This window comes from Elephas maximus, chromosome 3 (genome assembly GCF_024166365.1).
Source record: "Elephas maximus indicus isolate mEleMax1 chromosome 3, mEleMax1 primary haplotype, whole genome shotgun sequence".
NCBI lineage: Eukaryota > Metazoa > Chordata > Mammalia > Proboscidea > Elephantidae > Elephas > Elephas maximus.
Window position 1 is genome coordinate 102,786,378 of NC_064821.1, and position 12,514 is coordinate 102,798,891.

Here is a 12,514-nt window from a genome sequence, read left to right on the forward strand (position 1 = left end):
ACTAACATGGTACAGTGTCTCCATCTTGGAACACAGCCAGCAAACACCCCGGACAGGGAGCATGGAAAGGCAACTTCACAGAGCTCCCAACAGAAGACAGAGCACCCAGTAACCAGACAAACACAGTTTCCCATCCCTCAGCCTTCTGCCCCATCCGTCACCTTCCCATCACTGCCAGGCCCTGCTGTACCTCCACAGCTAGAGCGTCCAAACCAAAAAAAAAACCAAACCCGTTGCCATCAACTCCAACTCATAGCAACCCTACAGGACAGGGTAGAACTGTCCCAGAGGGTTTCCAAGGAGCGCCTGGTGCATTCAAACTGCTGACCTCTTGGTTAGCAGCCACAGCATTTAACCACTACGTCGCCAGGGTTTCCCTAGAGCATCCAGTTGTGAGAATTTTTTATTTCTTTATGTTGAGGTGTAATCCATACTGAAGGCTGTAATCTCTGATCTTCATCAGTAAGTGCCTCGAGTCCTGTTTGATTTCAGCAAGGTTGTGTCATTTGTGTATTACAGTTGTTAATGAATCTTCCTCCAATCCTGATGCTACATTCTTCTTCATATAGTTTGGCTGTTCAGCCTACACACTGAATAAGCATGGTGAAAGGATACAATCCTGACGCATCCTTTTCCTGATTTTACACCACGCAGTGCCCCCTGTTCTGTTTGAACCATTGTCTCTTGATCTATGTACAGGTTTCTCATGAGCACAATTAAGTGTTCTAGAATTCCCATTCTTTGCAATATTTTCCATAATTTGTTATGATCCACATAGTTGAATGCCTTTGCATAGTCAATAAAACAAAGGTAAACATCTTTCTGGTATTCTCTACTTTCAGCCAAGATCCATCTGATATCAGCAATGATATTCTTTGTTCCATGTCCTCTTATGAATCCAGCTTGGATTTCTGGCACCTCCCCATCGATGGTACTGCTGTAACCGTTTTTGCATTATCTTCAGCAAAATTTTACTTGCATATTATATTAATGACATTGTTTGATAGTTTCCGAGTACCAAGCATATAATAAGTAACACATAATAAATATTAAATAGTGGCAGAATGGATGGAACTGAATTACGGTGTAGCGAAGAATATTGAATATACCAGAGACTGCCAGAAAAACGAACAAATCTTTTTTGGAAGAAGTACAGTCAGAACGCTCCTTAGAAGCGAGGATGGCAACTTCGTCTCACATACTTTGGACATGTTATCAGGAGGGATAAGTCCCTGGAGAAGGACACCATGTTTGGTAGAGTATGAGTGAAAAAGAGGAAGACCTTCAAAGAGATGGACTGACATAGGGGCTGCAACAATGGGCTCAAACATAGCAAAGATTGTGAGGATGATGCAAGACCAGGCAGAGTTTTGTTCTGTCGTACACAGAGTCACTAGGAGTCAGAACCGACTAGACAGCAACTGACACAACGATGTTGTTAGTATCCAAAAAAGTGACAACACAGAAAAATGGTACAAATATAATAGTTGAGGTTTTTTTTTTTCCTCTTTTCACAGGAATTAAATACTTGTATTTCAGAGATGGCATTTTTGTATCGTAACTGCATCACAACAAAGATAATACCTATATCACTATGTGTTCATGACTTAATATCTGTAGCAATCTCCTTCTCCTTTGAACTATATAAGGCGTAAAATCACAACCAGCAAAAGGTCACCTAGTCTGCAACACAATTCTATTTGCTGTGCTTTAGAAAATCAAATCATAGCTTTATCTTCCCAGACACATTCTTTAAAAAAATATACGGTTTGTATAATAGAAATAATTAAAGGAATATGGATATTTCTTTACTAACTGATCTAATTTCAATCTTACTTTTTAAATAAAACAGAAAATATATTTTCCATTTTAAATAAAACAGAAAATTTTGGGATAGCTTATCGAGTCACCCAAAAACACAAAAATGGCACTTGATTACTCAAACCAGTAATTCCCAAATCTCCCTGTGTATCAGAATCACTTGGCAACTCCGAAACACATTTAGATTCTGAGCTTCATCATAAATCTACTGATTCAGAATTTCTAAGTGTGGAGCCTAGAATACATATATATATATATATATTTAAAGCTACCCAGAAAAAAACATAACAGAAGGCAATCAACAAAAGAGGAAATAAGATAGCTAATAAAAAGAAACAATATACTCACCCTTACACTAAGCTAAGAAAATATAAAATTTAAAAGCCATGAGTTAATATTTTTGCCCAAATTAACAAAAACTTAAAAGACTGAAAACAGTGAAGTATATACAATAATAAAGGCATTCCCATATGTTGTTCGTGAGATTTGCTACTAATGTTTTAAAATAATTATGGGGCATCTTTTAAAAATGAAAACACCAGCAACACTACTTACAGAAATCTATTCTACAGAAATAAAAAGTCTGAGGAGCATAAGGATATACACAGAAGGATGCTTATTTCAGAATTATTTGTAATAACAACAGTGAATAAACTAGAAATAACTCAAATGTTCATTAATAAGGAAATCATTGAATCAATTAGAACTATCCATATTATAGAATATTACGTAGCTATAAAAAAAAAAAATTTTTTTTTTTTTTTTATTTAAGACTGTCCCCCTCATGTCTGTCAGTTTGTCGTACTGTGGGGGCTTGCGTGTTGCTGTGATGCTGGAAGCTATGTCACCGGTGTTCAGATACCAGCAGGGTCACACATGGAGGACAGGTTTCAGCTGAGCTTCCAGACTAAGACAGACCAGGAAGAAGGACCCAGCAGTCTACTTCTGAAAAGCATTAGCCAGTGAAAACCTTATGAATAGCAGTGGGACATTGTCTGTTATAGTGCTGGAAGATGAGCCCCCCAGGTTGGAAGGAACTCAAAAGATGACTGGGTAGAGTCGATTTTAATGACATGGATGGAGTAAAGCTTTCGAGACCTTCATTTGCTGATGTGGCACAACACAAAATGAGAAGAAACAGCTGCAAACATCCATTAATAATCGGAACCGGGAACGTACAAAGTATGAATCTAGGAAAACTGGAAATCGTCAAAAATGAAATGGAACACATAAACATTGATATCCTAGGCATTAGTGAGCTGAAATGGACTGGTATTGGCCATTTTGAATGGGACAATCATATAGTCTACAATGCTGGGAATGGCAACTCAAAGAGGAATGGTGTTGCATTCATTGTCAAAAAGAACATTTCAAGATCTATCCTGAAGTACAACGCTACCAGTGACAGGATAATATCCATACACCTACAAGGAAGACCAGTTAATACGACTATTATTCAAATTTACCCACCAACCACTAGGGCCAAAGATGAAGAAATAGAAGATTTTTACCAGCTGCTACAGTCTGAAATTGATCGAACATGCAACCAAGATGCATTGATAATTACTGGTGATTGGAATGTGAAAGTTGGAAACAAAGAAGAAGGATCAGTAGTTGGAAAATGCGGCATTGGTGACAGAAACAATACCAGAGATAGAATGAGAGAATTTTGCAAGACCAACGACTTCTTCATTGCAAATACCTTCTTTACCAAAATAAACGGCGACGATACACATGGACCTCGCCAGATGGAACACACAGAAATCAAATTGACTACATCTATGGAAAGAGACAATGGAAAAGCTCAAAATCATCAGTCAGAACAAGGCCAGGGGCCGACTGTGGAACAGACCATCAATCACTCATATGCAAGTTCAAGCTGAAACTGAAGAAAATCAGAGCAAGTTCATGAGAGCCAAAATATGACTTTGAGTATATCCCACCTGAATTTAGAGACCATCTCAAGAATAGATTTGACACATTGAACACTAATGACCACAGACCAGACGAGTTGTGGAATGACATCAAGAACATCATCCGTGAAGAAAGCAAGAGGTCACTAAAAAGACAGGAAAGATGGAAAAGACCAAGATGGACGTCAGAGGAGACTTTGAAACTTGCTCTTGAGCGTCGAGCAGCTAAAGCAAAAGGAAGAATTGATGAAGTAAAAGAACTGAACAGAAGATTTCACAGGGCCTCTCGAGAAGACAAAGTAAAGTATTATAATGACATGTGCAAAGAGCTGGAGATGGAAAACCAAAAGGGAAGAACATGCTCGGCGTTTCTCAAGCTGAAAGAACTGAAGAAAAAATTCAAGCCTCGAGTTGTAACAGTTAAGGATTCTATGGGGAAAATATTAAACAACGTAGGCAGCATCAAAAGAAGACGGAAAGAATACAGAGTCATTACACCAAAAAGAATTAGTCGATATTCAACTATATCAAGAGGTGGCATATGATCAAGAACTGATGATACTGAAGGAAGAAGTTCAAACTGCTCTGAAAGCAATGGCAAAAAACAGGGCTCCAGGAATTGATGGAATATCAATTGAGATGTTTCAACAAACAGATGCAGCACTGAAGGTGCTCACTCGTCTACGCCAAGAAATATGGAAGACAGCTTCCTGGCCAACTGACTGGAAGAAATCTATATTTATGCCTATTCCCAAGAAAGGTGATCCCACCGAATGTGGAAATTATAGAACAATTATCATTAATATCACACGCAAGCAAAATTTTGCTGAAGATCATTCAAAAATGGCTGCAGCAATATATCGACAGAGAACTGCCAAAAGTTCACGGTGGTTTCAGAAGAGGACGTGGAACCAGGGATATCATTGCTGACGTCAGATGGATCCTGGCTGAAAGCAGAGAATACCAGAATGATGTTTACCTGTGTTTTATTGACTATGCAAAGGCATTCAACTGTGTGGATCATAACAAACTATGGATAACACTGTGAAGAATGGGAATTCCAGAACACTTAACTGTGCTCGTGAGGAACCTGTACATAGATGAAGAAGCAGGTGTTCGGCCAGAACAAGGGGATACTGATTGGTTTAAAGTCAGGAAAGGTGTGCATCAGGGTTGTATTCTTTCACCATACCTATTTAATCTGTGTGCTGAACAAATAATACAAGAAGCTGGACTGTATGAAGAAGAACATGGCATCAGGACTGGAGGAAGACTCATTTACAACCTGCGTTATGCAGATGACACAACCTTGCTTGCTGAAAGTGAAGAGGACTTGAAGCACTTGCTAATGAAGATCAAAGACCACAGCCTTCAGTATGGATTATGCCTCAACATAAAGAAAACAAAAATCCTCACAAGTGGACCAATGAGCAACATCATGATAAATGGAGAAAAGATTGAAGTTGTCAAGGATTTCATTTTACTTGGATCCACAATCAACAGCCACGGAAGCAGCAGTCAAGAAATCAAAAGACACACTGCATTGGGCAAATCTGCCGCAAAGGAGCTCTTTAAAGTGTTGAAGAGCAAAAATGTCACCGTGAAGACTAAGGTGCACCTGACTGAAGCCATGGTATTTTCAATCACATCATATGCATGTGAAAGCTGGACAATGAATAAGGAAGAGTGAACAAAAGTTGACGCGTTTGAATTGTGATGTTGGCAAAGAATATTGAATATACCATGGAATGTCAGAAGAACGAACAAATCTGTCTTGGAAGAAGTACAGCCAGAACGCTCCTTAGAGGCAAGGATGGTGAGACTGCGTCTTACATACTTCGGACATGTTGTCAGAAGAGATCAGTCCCTGGAGAAGACATCATGCTTGGCAGAGTACAGGGTTAGCAGAAAAGAGGAAGACCCTCAACAAGGTGGATTGACACAGTGGCTGCAACAATGAGCTCAAGCATAACAACGACTGAAAGGATGGCTCAGGGCCGGGCAGTGTTTCGTTCTGTTGTGCATAGGGTCGCTATGAGTCAGAACCGACTCGACAGCACCTAATAACAACACAACAACCAATTAAAGACTGTATGGATTACACCTCAATACTGTATGGATTATACCTCAATTAAAGAAAACAAATTCTTTACAACTGGACTAATAAGCAACATCATGATATATGGAGAAAATACTGAAGTTGTCAAAGATTTCATTTTACTTGGAGCCACAATCAATGCCCATGGAAGCTGTAGTCAAGAAAATCAAACAGCATACTGCGCTGGGCAAGTATGCTGCAAAAGACCTCTTTCAAGTATTAAAAAGCAAATATGTCACTTTGAGGACTAAGATGTGCCCTACCAAAGCCATGGTATTCTCAATTGCCTCATATGCATGTGAAAGCTGGACAATGAATAAGGAAGACTGAAGAAGAACTGATGCCTTTGAATTATGGTGTTGGCAAAGAATACTGAATATACCATGGACTGTTTTTGCCAGAAGGATAAACAAATCTGTCTTGTAAGATGTACACTCAGAATGCTCCTTAGAAGCAAGGATGGCGAGGCTTCATCTCACGTACACTGGACATGTTGTTAAGAGGGATCAGTCCCTGGTGAAGGACATCGTGCTTATCAGAGGGTCAGCAAAAGAGAGGAAGACCCTCAATGAGATAGACCGACAGAGTGGTTCCAACAATGGGCTCAAACAGAGCAAGGATTGTGAGGACAGTGTTTCATTCTGTTGTACACAGGGTCACTATGAATCTGAACTGACTTGACTGCACCTAACAACAACAACATTTACAATTTTAAAGAACTCTGGTGGTGCAACAGCTAAGCGTTTTGTTGCTAATGGGAGAGAGCTCCACCAGCAGCTCCACGAGAGAAAAATCTGCAATCTGCTCCCTTAAAGATTACAGCCTAGGAAATCCTATGGGGCTGCTATGGGTTTGAATCAACTCAATGGCACACAACAATAACATTAAAAAGATTAAGTTAGGAACTTCCTCTTCTAAGGGCGATGGAGTAGCTTGTAGCAGACTAATGTTCCTGCCAAAAACAATTGGAAAATCTGGATAGCCATAGTCTTTTAACTCCCACCAAATGACTAGGTGGGCCTATGCCAATGAGGCGCTTGTGGCCCACCAAGAGGATTGGATAGCTTGCTAATAGTGTAAATATGATGCATGACACCCTTATGTGGGTGGGTCCATGCAAGTAAGGTGTATGGAATCCTAACAAGGGGTGCTCAGTTTTGTCATCCTACTAGGCTTAAAAGAGAGGGAATCCCAGAGCAGAGGTGAACCTGACTACCACCAAGAAGAAGAGACGGGGACGGAATACGTCCTTTGGATCGAGGATCCCTACACTGAGGCCCTCCTAGACCCAGGAGACAGAGAGAGAGCTGTTACACCAGAAAAGACAAGATGGCAAGAAGCAGCAGCAGAGAATTGGAGGGCAGCAGATGCAGCAGACCCAGAAGATTGGCAGAAGTCAGCAGGGTGAGCTTCCCAGCCCATTGAGAAAGAGAGTTAAGGGCCTTCATGCATGAGGCTTGCTGGCAGAGTGGGTACCTCTGGGCACTTATTGGCAGAGCTAAAGAGCTTTGTAACATTTGCCCCAGCAGGGCGGAGGCTGGCTAAGGGGCCAAGGGCCAGAGAGAGGCCTGTCTGCAGGCACGGCTAAGAAAACACTGTCCTGACCGAAGAACTGTATCCTGAGTCATTTATGATCCTGAATTGTAACCTGTTACTTCCCTAATAAACCCCATAATCATGAATATTATCTGTGAGTTCTGTGTGGCCACTGCAATGAATTACTAGACCTCACAGAGAAATAGAGAGTGCTGCGGGAAGGATGGTTGGCAGTCAGAATTGGTAAGAAAGTAGGAGCGAGAGGCATGTCTGACCTCCACTTCACAGGAATCAGCCTTGGGGTGTCAGTGTTGATGTTGATAATGATTCTCCCTCCCCCGTGTAAAGTTGAAGGAGGTCAAACACCACCACGCCACCATTTTTACATCAAGACTCAGCTCAGGCTTGGCCCTGCCTGATTAAAGAGATCTGTTCTACTCTAGTTGCTACCAGACTACAGGGAGAACACCCTCTGAGGGAAGAAAATATCATTCAGGGCAACTACAACTGTGTCAGTTTCCCAGTGCTCCATAACACAAATACCACCAGTGATGGCTTTAAAGAACAGAAATTTACTTTCTCACAGTTCAGGAGGCTCAAAGTATTGAATTTAGACCATCAGCTCTAGAGGAAGGTCATTCTTTATTTCTTTCAGCTTCTGGTAAAAACCAAACCAGTTGATGCTGAGTCATTTCCAACACAAGGAGACCCCATGTGTCTCAGAGTAGAACTGAACTCCATAGGGTTTTCAATGGCTGGTTTTTTGGAAGGAAATCACCAGGCCTTTCTTCTGAGGCACCTCTGAGTAGACTCAAACCTCCGACCCTTTGGTAAGCAGCTAAGCATGTTAACCATCTGCACCACCCAGGGATGCCTCTGCTTCAAGTAGCTGCCAGCAATCCGTGGAGTTCCTGGAATTACAGATTCATCTGCTTCCACGTTCAGGTGGCATCTCCCCCTATGTCTGAACTTCCCTTTATAAGACAACACTCAGAAGGGTTTAGATTTAGGACCTACTCTACTCCAATATGACCTCATTAACATAACAAAAGAAAAACCCTATTTCCAAACAGGAGCACATTCACAGCATGGGAGGGGGGCTTGCTTAGGATTTCAACATCTCTTTTTTTTTTTGGAGACATAATTCAATCCATAACAAACTTTATATGTAACGTCTGACATTCAGTCAAAAATGAACATGCCAAAAAAAAAAAAAAAAAGACCAAGGCAAATATAAACAATACAAACAGACTCAGAGATAATCCAAATATTGGAATTAACAAACATGAACATTAAAAAAAAAAAAAAAACTGTGACTAACATAGTCAAGAAAATACATGACAAAATGAAGAGTTTCACCAGAGAACTGGAATCTATAAAAGAAAATCCAATGAAACTATCAGAATGGAAAAATACAATAACTAGAATTCAAAATTCAAAGATGAATTTAATGGCAGAATGGACATAACTGAAAATAAGATTAGTAAATCGTAAGACAAATCAGTACAAATGTACATGATAAAACATGGAGAGATAAGGACAAAAAACATAAAAAAGAATGTAAGAGACATATGAACGTCTAACAATAACAAGAGAAAAAAATGGAGCAAAACAAGAACCAATTATATGCTGTCTACAAGAGATACGCTTTCAATATAAAAACTCATTCTTCAATCAAATACATGAGACCAAATGGGCATCTCCTGGCCAAAAGCAAGATGAAAAGCAGGAAGGGACAGCAACCGAACAAATGGGCACAGGGAACCCAGGGTGGAAAGGGAAGTGTGCTGTCACACTGTGGGCATTACAACAATATCATAAACCAGTATGTGTATAAATTTTTTAATGAGAAATTAACATAAGCTGTAAACTTTCACCTAAAGCACAAGAACAACTATCTATCTATCTATAAATATGTATATACCCATAAACTTAAACAGTTTGAAAGTAATGAGCAGAAAAAGATCTACTGAGCAAACAGTAACACATGGGAAAACCGGTGTGCCTAAATTAAGGCCAAACAAAACATACTTCAAGGAGAATTATTAGAAATAAAAAGTTATACCTCATAATGATAAGAAGAGGATATAATATAATCCTAAATGTGTATGCACCTATTACAAAGCTTCAAAATACATGGGAAAAAACCTAACATGACCAAAAGGAAAAACAGAAAAACCCACAATTATAGTTGGAGAGTTCAAAAACTTTTCTCTCGGTAACAAGTAGACCAAAAAAAAAAAAAATCAGAATATACAAAATCTTTGTAACACTATAAACCACATTAACCTAATTGCTGTTTATAAAATATACACCCAACAACTACAAAATACACATTTTGTCTAAGTGCAATGGAACAGGCACCAAGATAGACCAAGTGCTGTGCCAGAAAACAAGTCTCAATTGATTTTAAAAGACTGAAATCTTACAAAGTATTTTCTCTGACCACAAAGGAATTAAACTAGAAATTAGCAACAACAAAACATCTAGACAAGCCACAAGTATCTGGATATTAAATCTTCACTTCTGAACAACCTACAGATCAAATAAGAAATCACAGAAGAAATTACAAAATATTCTGACCTACATAATAGTGATAATACAACATATCAAAATTTGTTAGATGGAGCTAAAGTAGTGGATAGTAGGAAATTTATACTTTTAAATGCTTATATTAAATAAGAATGTCTAAAATCGATGATTTTAAGTTGTCACCTTAGAAAACTGGAAAAAGATTCAATTCAACCCCAAGTAGAAAAATTGGATTTCATAAAATTCAAAACTTTTCTCTTCAAAACGCACCCTCAGAAAAACTAAAAAGCAAGACACAGAATGAGAAAAAAAATACTTGCAATACACGTATCTGACAAAGGACTTGGATCTGTATATATGTAAAGAATTCTCACAACAAGAAACAAACCTAATTAAAAAATGGGCAAGATATCTGACCAGAAAATTCACAATGGACAACAAATGGCCAACGAGCAGATGAGAAATGTGTGCTACGGCATTAGTCCTCGAGGAAACACAAAAATGTAGAAGGCAAAGATTTTTTTTTTTTTTTAAAAAAGCAAAAGCTCTATGTTGCTTACAAGAAGCATACACATAGGGAAACAGAAAGTTTGAAAATAAATACCACCAATAGAAAGTTGCCATAACAATATTCATAAAAGAAAAAGTAGACTTTAGGTAAGGAACATTACTAGAGATAAAGCCAGAATTCATAATGAAAAAAGATCTATCCACCAAGAACATCTAATAATCTTAGGTATGCATGCTAAAAACAGCTTTAAAATATATTAGGCAAAAATTCATAGAATTAAAACGAGAAACAGAAAAACATACAACCATATGGAAAACTAACAAACCTCTCTTTATAACTGGAAAAAAAGCAGAGAAAAAAGTTCACCAAGAAAATAGAAGCTCTGAATAACAAAATTAACAACTTGACAAAATCGACTTATATAGAACAGCGGACTCACAATGCAGAATTCACTTTTAAGTGTACACCATTTTAAAAAAATGTAATCATTACATCCTGGGCCATAAAGCAAGACCCACCAAATTTCAAAGGTTTCAAACCACTCAGTCCATTCTCTGACCAAAGTGCAATTAAGCTAGAAATCAAAAACAAATTTCAGAAACTAAGCAATACACTTTTAAGTAAGCCAGGAGTCAAAGAAGACCTCACAATAAAAACAAGAAAATATTTTAAACTGAAGAAAAATACAACAAATCAACACTTGGGAGATGACAAGTAAAGACACTCTTAGAGGAAAATGAATAGCCTTAAGGGTCAACATTAGAAAAGAAAAAGGGCTTAAAATCAATGATGTAAGTGTCTATCTTAAGAAGTCAGGAAAATGAAAACCAGGGAAAGGAGGCACAGGAAATAATACAGATAAGAGTAACTGATACAGAAAAAAAAAAAAAAAAAACCATAGAATAGAGAAAAAAGCAGAGCCAAAATATGGTTTTTTTTTTTTAAAGATTAACTGAAAGTCTAACAAAAAAGACAAGGTACAAATCAAATATATCAGAAACAAAAGGGACATTTAAAAGATATCTGTAGGATGCAGATATCCTCCAGACGTTAAAAATATAATGATACCCATTGCCGCTGAGTTGATTCCGAGTCATAGCGACCCTATAGGACAGAGCACAACTGCCCCACTGGGTTTCCAAAGAGCACCTGGTGGATTTGAACTGCTGACCTTTTGATTAGCAGCGGTAGCTCTTAACCACTACACCACCAGGGTTTCCAAAAATATAATGAGTATATTAAAAACTTCCTACTGATAATTTTGGAAATTAAAAATGAAACAGTTAAGTTTCTTGAAAAACAAAAATTATAAAACTGAAACAACAAACAGAAAAATTTGAATAATCCTACATCCACGAAAGTGATTGAATGCATAATTAAAAATTATCCAGTGAAACCTATAGGCCCAGACGGTTTTACCCAGGAATTCTCCAAACATGCAAGAAACCAGGAGGCAGAAACTGAAGAGACAAGGAACACAAGAAGCAGAGCTGCCACAGTCTCAAAGGATATGGCCATGACCTCTGGGGTTTCAAAGGGTGGAGCCATGGCCTCTGGTGTTTCTAATGGTGGAGCTGTCACTCAGATGGCTTTAGGAGAATGCTACCCCTAAAGCCCAGGGGGCAGAGTTGCTACCCATGCGGGCCTGGAAGGTGGAGCTGAAGCCCAGGGCCAACAGACTGCCACCTAGAATCTGCACAGTATGGCCAATACCTAGAGTCTGGAGGGCAGGGCCACTGTGTAAATGGTCTCAGAGAACAGGGGGTTATTTTCAAGACATGGGGGCTACTGTAATGTGTTCTGCTGACTTGCCTGGTGCCTGTTATGCCTTCTTTCCCTTCAATTTCTCCCATCTGTAATGGAAATGTCTAGCTTGTAGGAGTTCCACCATTATACTTTGGAAGCAGATAACTTGTATTCTAGATTTCACAGATGAGGAGGAACTTTAGATTTTGGACCTGAAGTTGAATTAAGATGTTTCCTATGATATGATGGGGTGAATGTTTTACATACGGCTAGGACATGAATTTTGGGGGGCCAAAAGGTAGAAGATTATGGATTGAATTCTATCCCCCCAAAATATCTGTCAACTTAGCTAGGCCA

The 12,514-nt window shown here is 38.8% G+C and overlaps 1 protein-coding gene across 7 annotated transcripts in view; it reads right to left on the reverse strand.

The window, feature by feature from the left end:
• Positions 1-12,514, reverse strand: part of OMA1 (OMA1 zinc metallopeptidase) — a 102,939-nt gene that overhangs the window by 40,465 nt on the left and 49,960 nt on the right. The window lies entirely within an intron of this gene.